Source organism: Xenopus laevis, chromosome 6L (genome assembly GCF_017654675.1).
Source record: "Xenopus laevis strain J_2021 chromosome 6L, Xenopus_laevis_v10.1, whole genome shotgun sequence".
NCBI lineage: Eukaryota > Metazoa > Chordata > Amphibia > Anura > Pipidae > Xenopus > Xenopus laevis.
Window position 1 is genome coordinate 98,965,722 of NC_054381.1, and position 9,163 is coordinate 98,974,884.

The window sequence follows — 9,163 nt, forward strand, 5'->3', positions numbered from 1 at the left end:
GACTTTTTTTCATGCTTGTAATGCTCCCCAACTCTTTTTACTTATGAATGTGGCTCACGGGAAAAAAAGGTTGGGGGCCCCTGCCATATAGTTTCTGCCCTCCCCCGGAGTTGCAGGGTTTGTTTTCTCTATAGTTACACCCCTGCTTTTCATTAAAATGATTTCAGTTGGTATCATAGTAGCTGTGAATGAATAACACACCCATATCAGTTAAAACTTTTGTTCTAGTTAAACCTGTTCTCTTTTGTGTAGTGCATAGGGGTGTGGCCCAAAACATTGGGCCCTATGTGCATGTGTTCATGGGGCGAGCCCCAGACAAATATGGGACATTGGTGTCAAATTTTTTTCTCAAGTGAGATGTTAAGTAGGGATGGGCGAATTTTTGCTGCGGAAATGACGCCCATAGACTTAGATGGCGGCGTGCAGCGAAAAAAAAAGTTTTGTCGCCCATAGACTTTAATGGGCGTCTGCGACATTTCGCTGGTGCGAATTTTTGGCAAAGTGAAACCGGTCAAATTCGCCCATCCCTAATATTAAGCCCACCATTTTGATTTTTTTTAACATTCAGTATCATTCAATGTTAAACATATTTCTACACTACATACATTTCTCTTCCTTTGTCCATGGGTGCTGGTGGACTGTATTGTTTGTCTTATAAGTGAATGACAGCCTTGGCTTCTGAGGCATGTGGCCAGACCAGTCTAGGCATCTTCCTACTGACTGGCTTCCATGGTAGTTAGATTAAAAAACACAGTCATCTACTGAGTAGCAAAATAATTAAACAATAATATGAATCAAATAAGATTAACCTCTCTGATAATTAATTTCATTTATTTTAATAAGTTCTTGTCTTGCTCATATAAGCCAGAACCTGACAGAATGGGAACTGCTGTGCTGTATGTTACACTGTAGCTGGCTAAAATTGTATTTTTCTGCTTAGTTTAAAACCCACTGCCACCCGGCCAGTATTTTACCGGCCTAGCCGGTAAAACACCCGCCAGGGCCGGGACCGGTATTACAAATTTACCAGCAATGTAGCTGCCGGTAATTTGTAATACCATTTACAAAAGCCTTTGCCCGCCGGTGAAAAACTTACATTTTCTTCGGCTAAGGGGATGTGGACCCGCCCCTTTTGCGGCACTACCCCTGTGGCCCCGCCCCTTGTTGTGGCACATCTGATGGCTCAGTCCCTTTTTGCGTCACGGTCCGCCCCTTAATTCCCGCTAAACACCACTGCCTGGTAATTTTTTTTTTAAAAGGTGGCACCCCTAGCTGCTGGTCTTCTAATACCTAAAATACATCAAGGGCCAGGCCACAGTTACACTGATAGAAAGTTGATCAGCCACTTAATTACAAATATGGTGCTAGGGGATACTACTCATTGGTGCTTAGTGCAGTCATTTAGTTGTACCAGTTACTTTGTGGCAGATCCTTAGTTGTATAACACAGCCATGTTTAAATGAGCCCACTAACTTCCTAATTTATGAGAACCCTGGCTTAAAGACATGATAATGCATGACTGTATAATTATTGAAGTGTGTGTCATAATAAATCAAATAATAATAACCACTATATCTAGGAAACCTCTGGAAACTTCAAAATGACTCAACTAAAATGAAATGCTTATTATATCATTTCCAGGTATCAGCAAACCTATGAATTGTGTCTGAAAGGTTGGGCTTATAGTTTGCTGGCATGGAAACAAATGTAGAGCAATACACATCTGTGTAACAATTATCTATGAAATGTCACTTATGACATACATGACGTAGCAAAGATTATTAGATTATGTCTAGTACAAACAATTTTCAGGCTGTATTATATTTGATCATGTCATAACGAGTCTTAGTAACCAGGAAGACTTTGGGTTTAGAACAAAGATTCTCTACTACTGCAAACCATAAAAATATGACAATGCTGCTCTCACCCCATTTAGTAACATAGTAAGTTAGGTTGAAAAAAGACACACCGCTATTAAGTTCAACCTTTTAAGTCTATATATTACTTGCCTAATTGCTGGTTGATCCAGAAGAAGGCAAAAAAACATTTGAAACCTCTCCAATTTGATGGCCAAGATGGCAATTGGACCAGTCCCTGCATCAGCTTGTTCTATGAGCTATCTTTCATAACCCTGCATTCTCTCATCTCACTTGCTAAAAAGCCATGCAACCCCTTACTAAATCTAATGTATCAGCCAGTACAACTGATTCAGGGAGAGAATTCCACATATTCACCGCTCTCACTGTAAAAAATTCCTTCCGAATATTTAGATGGAATCTCCTTTCTTCTAGTCGGAATGGGTGCCCTCTTGTCATTTGGAAGGACCTACTGGTGATTAAAGCATTAGGGAGGTTATTGTACGATCCCCTTATATATTTAGCACTGCGTATCTTGACAGCGCTATATAAATAAATGATGATGATGATGATGATTTATACATAGTTATCATATCATACCTTAAGCGCCTCTTCTCTCGCATAAACAACTCCAACTTGGCCAGTCTTTCCTCATAGATGAGATTTTCCCATACCGTTTACCAGCTTAGTTGCCCTTCTTTGTAACCTCTCTAATTCATGTCCTGTTTGAGCACTGGAGACCAAAACTGTATGGCATATTCTAGATGGGGCTTTACCAGTGGAACAGTGTACAGTGGAAAATAACCCCCTCTTCAACAAAACTATGCCTCTTTTAATACAACTCAAGACCTTGTTTTTCCCTTTCAGCTGATGATTGGCATTGTTTGCTACAGCCAAGTTTATTATCTACAAGGACTCCAAGGTCATTTTCCATTATGGATTTGCCTAGTACAGTCCCATTATGGGTATAAGTGGCTTGCATATTTTTGCATCCCAGATGCATGACTTTACATTTATCAACACTGAAAATCATTAATGAACAAGTAAAATAAAGTGGACCTAAAAAAAAAAAAAGATGCGCATCAAAGAAATTTCACCGCGTGACAAAATTTTTTTGACGTCCATAGACTTTAATGGGCGTCGCCGACATTTCGGTTGGGCGAATTTTTGCCAAAACGAAACGGGTCAAATTCGCCCATCCCTAATGCTTATAATAAATATAGCTGTATATATGCATATTAAAGTGGTGATGCCCAACCAATGGCTTGTGAGCAACATGTTGCTCTTCAACCCTTTGGATGTTGCTGTAAGTGGCCTCAAAGCAGGTACTTCTTTTTGAATTCCTGGCTCGAAGGCAAGTTTTAGTTGCATAAAAATCAGGTGTACTGCCAGTGCCTCCTGTAGGCTGCTAGTCCACGTAGGGGCTTCCAAATTGCCAGTCACAGCCCTTTTTTAACACCCTGGGAACTTTTTCAAGCTTGTGTTGCTCCTCAACTCTTTTTACAATTGAATGTAACTCACAGGTAAAAAGGTTGGTGACCCCTGTATTAGAGAATACTGTACATGTTTCTTATCATACGGTACCTTCTGGGTGCATATTTCTTTGATTAATAATATCCATTCTCTGACTTGCAGTGGCTGTGTGAATAAGGCACGTCTTTTTCTAGATTGTACCTTACTGTGCCTCTGTCACTAAAAGCACAGACTGCACTGCAGTGCTATCAAAGCAAGTAAATTGGGGGAGGAAAAGTATTCCAGAGTGAAATGACTACCAAATATTGTTTCTGCTACACCTAAGGCAGAAAACAAACTTCACGGGACCCAAGATAAAATTCCACACACAAAGAAAAAATTCCCTTAGGAAAATGTATTTTTTTCCCTACAGAAATTTGATTGGGAAAAATATATTCTTCCAGCTGCATCAAAAGAAGAGCCATTGCTGGGAATTCTTTACTCAAAACCTAAATATGTGCACCTGTGTCATGGTGGCCCCTGGGAATATGCCCATTTTGCCCATTTATAACTTTGGCCCTGTATAAACCTTTGAAGGTCAATTGGAGAAAGTTGTTGTAAGCTGTTTTACAATGTGGGCTTTTGAATTAGGGTCTTTACACAAACAAATTATATAAGGGTAGATTGTTAGGATATTGTAGAACATGCCTGTAAACACTGAAGGACAGTCTGCTCTTACTAGTGAGCCTGTGGCCTACTGAACACTAAACTTGACCTAAAAACATACAGGAAAAAAAGACCAAAAACCCTTAAACCCAAGAAAACATCCAGCCCCCTACATCCTGCACTGAATGCATGCTCTCTGTCATTAGGGGACAATGGTGAGTACCAAGAGGAAATTAACCTAGCAGAAAGCCCTTATATTTAATAATTTCACTGTGCTCTTCATAGTTAGTTTATTATTAGTGATAGAAGTGCTATTTCTACTAATTATTAACTTTAAAATGTAATTAATGAATATTGAATTACTGTCATTTATTTGATCATTATGTTACATAAATTAGGCCCTGGTGACCTGCATTTATAGTAAAATTTATTTTTCAGATACCATCTGAGACTGGCATGTAACAAAACAGGTTTAGCACCATTAACTGCACTTGAGAGTGATGTACGTTTTACAGCTTGTCTCAAAGACTTTTATATTTTATCCAGTGACATAAAAATTGAGGACATGGGCAAAGTATAAGGTTTTGTTGTCCTGTAGTATGGCTTCAGGTATCTATACACACAAATATTTTTTAGGAAGATAATAGAATTTCACTTCTGGGGTCTGAACATATGTGCATGCATGACAGGCTCTGGAGTCAGTTTCAACAGACTATTATACAGTCATATTTGATCACAATTTTTTTGTCTGTTCACATTGAAAATTCCGTCTGGTAATTCCTCATCTCAGCACAGGAATGGGTCAGAAGTGGAAAATATAATGGTTGCAGTTCCCTTTCCATTATTATGTTTACCCTTAATAACATCTAAATTAGCTCTTGAATTTACTTAAAACCCCTTTTAAGATGGGAACACACCTGACCTGATGGCCCTGTAGTGGAAATTAAACACTGATGCTGATATACTAGTACACAATGGGGAAGATTTACTTAAGAGCAAAGGGCGAAAATTAGCCAAAAATCAAATCCACGGGGACATTGCCAATTTACGAACAGGCATAGAGAACAATTTTCTAGCGAAAGAGACCATCGCTAGTAGACAAACGTTACTCCAAAAATTCAGTGCAAATGCAGATTTCCTTCGCCATCTTAGACCTGGCAAACTGATAAGATGAAGCTACATCCTCCTCAATCTTATGTCAGTGACATCATATCCTGTATGACGGAAAGTGATAAAAGTTCTAAAAATTGCTTGCGTTTTTTCATGTTTTTCATATTTTAAAGCGGGATTGCCTTCAAAAGTCCTAACTATTAAAGATTTTTGTGTTAACATTTTTTTCCAAACATTTGAGGGGCATGCCACATTTGTTTTAGGGTGGGCTCGTGTCTAGGGCATTAGAGGATCTCTTTTGTCTTTATTATGCTTCCTTGGGCATTTGTAATAATAAGTGTCCACTAAAACATTTGCACCAACATCACTAATAAAGACGTCTATACGATCTATATGTACCTATCCTATTCAAATTGATCTAAACGTAAGAGTATTAACGAAGTTTCGCTAGGCAGAAATGAACGCTAACGAAAGTTCGTTATGAAATGCTTGCGCTAACAAATTAATACTAGCGAAACTTCACCTGCTTTTGGCTACAGAGACGCAAATAGCATTTTAGTGAATTAGCATAGTGGTAGTGAATTTGCCTGGTGAAGTGGTGCGAAGTGTGGCGGAGCCTTCGCTGTCGAAAATTCTCCCTTTAGTGAATTTGCCTCAGTGATTGTAACTTGCATCTGTTTTTGTGTTAGCTGCTGTAGTTAGTGGGACTATGCGTGGGGGACGTAGAGTGGTAACTATATATGGCAATCTGCTCAAGAAGCTATTGTGTCATAAAAATTGAAAATTACAAATAATCCTAGGAAGATTATTGTCTTTTAGTATTACAGACACATTTTACACAGTGTTTCTTTGGAAATTGTTCATCGGTCATTGATAGTGTGTGAAGGTCTTTATTACATTCATAGTGCTAGTTTTATGAGTCCATTAACCCAATTAAGTTTTTTGCAGTGCAGGAGGAAACCTGGGTTCCCAGAGGAAACCCGCACATGGAATACATACAGAAAGTCTTAGCAGAATGTGCCCAGGATACAAGTGCTGCATGGCAACAGTGTTAATGCCATCCTTTTTTTCTTACCGGCAGAAACTATTCTATAATGTTGATGTTGACTCGGCAGTTAAAATACAAAACCCCTCCCTGGCATTAGGTTAGGGTTGTCAGCAAACATCCTTAAGGTTGATACAAACATAGTTAAATAGAATGTAAGGCTAATAACAGGGAACAGGTCCATCAAGCCCAACCCTATCGCCAAGTAAATCATATAAAATATGGATGGGTTTGGTAGATTTAGTCACTTACACAGCATTTTTAAAGTTATATGTTTTTTATAAACCCCTACACTGACATCAGCCTTTTTCCTTCCCTGCACCTGGAATCACTGCATCGGGCTGGCACATTGTAGGTTTGCATTGCCAAAATGCAAACTGCCACATGTGCCTGCACCTGGCCCGATGGGAAAATATATAGTACAAATTAGCCTTTAAAATGCCACAAGTTTGCAATGGTTTGAACTTTTTTTTTCTGAAAAAAAGTCAGAATAAAGCCAGTTTAACTCCATTATGCTGGATTTGACATTAATGACAGAAAAATTAAGTTAATATTGCCAAAAAACTTACACTGTCAAATTGGTGTAAGTTTTACTCCAGATTCCTATAGAGAAATTAGGCACTCCAGTGGCATTCTGGATCTACAATTTAACTCCAAAGTGTACAAAACTGCCATATTAGCCAAAAGGATTGAATCTGATTTTTAAATGAACGCCAAAAATAATTCTTACTCCGAAATCAGTTTACTCCCCTTGTAGCAAAAGATTCTTCTTCAAGACCTAGTAAGGCACACATCAAATTAGATTAAACAGTGTTTACAGCTTGGACATTGGAAAAAGAATAGAAGAGGGAGAGTAAAATATGGGGATTAGTGAAGAATGCCTTTTAAAGCATATCAACCACTCTACAAGATTCAAGTCATCTACAATTTAACATTGGAAACAAATACAAAATGTTTTACTAACATCATTATACTTGTGTTTATTGTTATAGTGTGCACATGTGTTTCACAGTTAAAAATAGATGGAGCAAGTATTTCTATTTAGACAGAGTCAATGCAATAACATTTTTGCATGCTTAAAAATTTGCTAAAATTGGTAACAGATGAAGAAAACCCACACTGCTCACTCGTGAATAGAGGCACTTAGCATGCAGGGGTATAAATAAGACACAGCTAAGGATCTAAATAAGAGGCAGAATATATTAAATGTAACATGATTAAAAAGAACCGTCTAATAACTCACTAATGTTCATAGTTAACCAGGGTACGGGTCATAATAATACATCTATATGTATGACATTTGTTTTCCATGGTAAGTTTTATGTTTATATATCTAGATTTGATTTATAAGACCTGTATTCTTCTCTTTCTTCAGCCTATTAAGTTTATTTTTCATATTGTACTAGCCAAGGTACACAGTGTTGCCTTGGAAATATATGTTACTTTAACATAAGAGGATTTATTTTTAAAAAAGGCACTCTGCGTTACAAATCATTTGTTCTGCTAAGAATACAGTATGCCAGTGGTATGGAATGCTGCAGTTTCATTGATCAGAGAGGCAGGCAGGCCTGTAACCAATATATATATAATCAGGTTAGGAACCCCTATATATAATCTATGATTTCTACTTTGTAACAATGCACTGCTGAGTAAGAATTAACCCAGTGTCGGACTGGGACACCAGGGGCCCACCGAAAAACATTAGACCAGCGGGCCCACCAAAGAACCAAAGACGCCCATTTTCAGTACTATTATTCTTCTTCTCCTCATTCAACCTCTATTCTCCTAGTCTCTATTCTTTACATACTATAATCTATTATTCCATCTATTTAGCCTCTTTGTTCTCAAAGAAATAGGGAATGGCCATAAAATAGGCCAAATGTTTAGCAGCACAAGGGCCCACAGACCCCTGGGCCCACCAGGAGTTTTCCTGGTATCCCGGTGGGCCAGTCCAACACTGAATTAACCTCAGTGCATTTGAAAACCCCTAGGGGCCACCCATGTAATGCTTAAATCTGACTGTCCTGATAAAATTGGGGTCCCTTGTGGGCACAGGGGTTTTATAAGCCAAAAGTAGTTGTTAACCTTCTCCCAGATGAGAGGAAAAGTATTGTTGCATTCCAACAATACTTTAAATGATTGCAGTAAATATAACACATAAGATGGTGCCCTGAGACATGACTATTATACACAGGGGCCCAATGTTATTTGACGCAAAAATACCTTCTGACGTCCTTTGAAGAGTATGGACCCTAAGAAGCTTTGTTAAATTGGTTACAACGTGTCTAAATGCATAACGAACAAACTAATGGACATTCTTCTTTATATATAGTACAAGGTGATTTAGAAACTGTACTGTTTGGGGGCAATTGGTATAAATGGAGGAAACTAAAATTGGCATAAGTAATATTATTGGAGTTAAAATCAAATTCACAAAAGCATTCATTTTGCGAATATTGTATTCCGAGGAGTTTCATGACCATATAAAAACACAAGGCCGATGGCCGAGTGTTTTTATACAGGTCATGGAATGCCGAGGTAACTTCTAATATCCTTATATTTTACAACTGGGGGTACTTTATTTATTATAATACACAAGTTTTGGTGAGTCATGTGACAGAAATGACATCAGAGCTCACCGTTTATAACTGGTGACATCAGAACTCACTGTTTATAAGGATATAATTTACAAGATATTCATTGCTTTTGTGTATTATATACTTATATTTTATAATACGGGGTATTTTTTTCACTATATATTTGACAACGGGGGGTACAATATTCACTATATTTGAACTAGTTGAGCACCTCTTTTGGAGAAAACACTTTCCTCTCCTTTTTGGAGAAGAAAATGTTGAATTGCTGAGGTGTTCCAAATGTTAGCCTCCGGCCTAGTGATTATAATTACTTAACTGATACCCCGGGCCTGGTCTGAAATTCGAAATATGGCCTGGCATTTCAGGTACACAGAGACCTAATCAGTCTTTCATGGGCCCAATAAGTAGTGACTGCCTGCAGCATATTATAGCAGCCC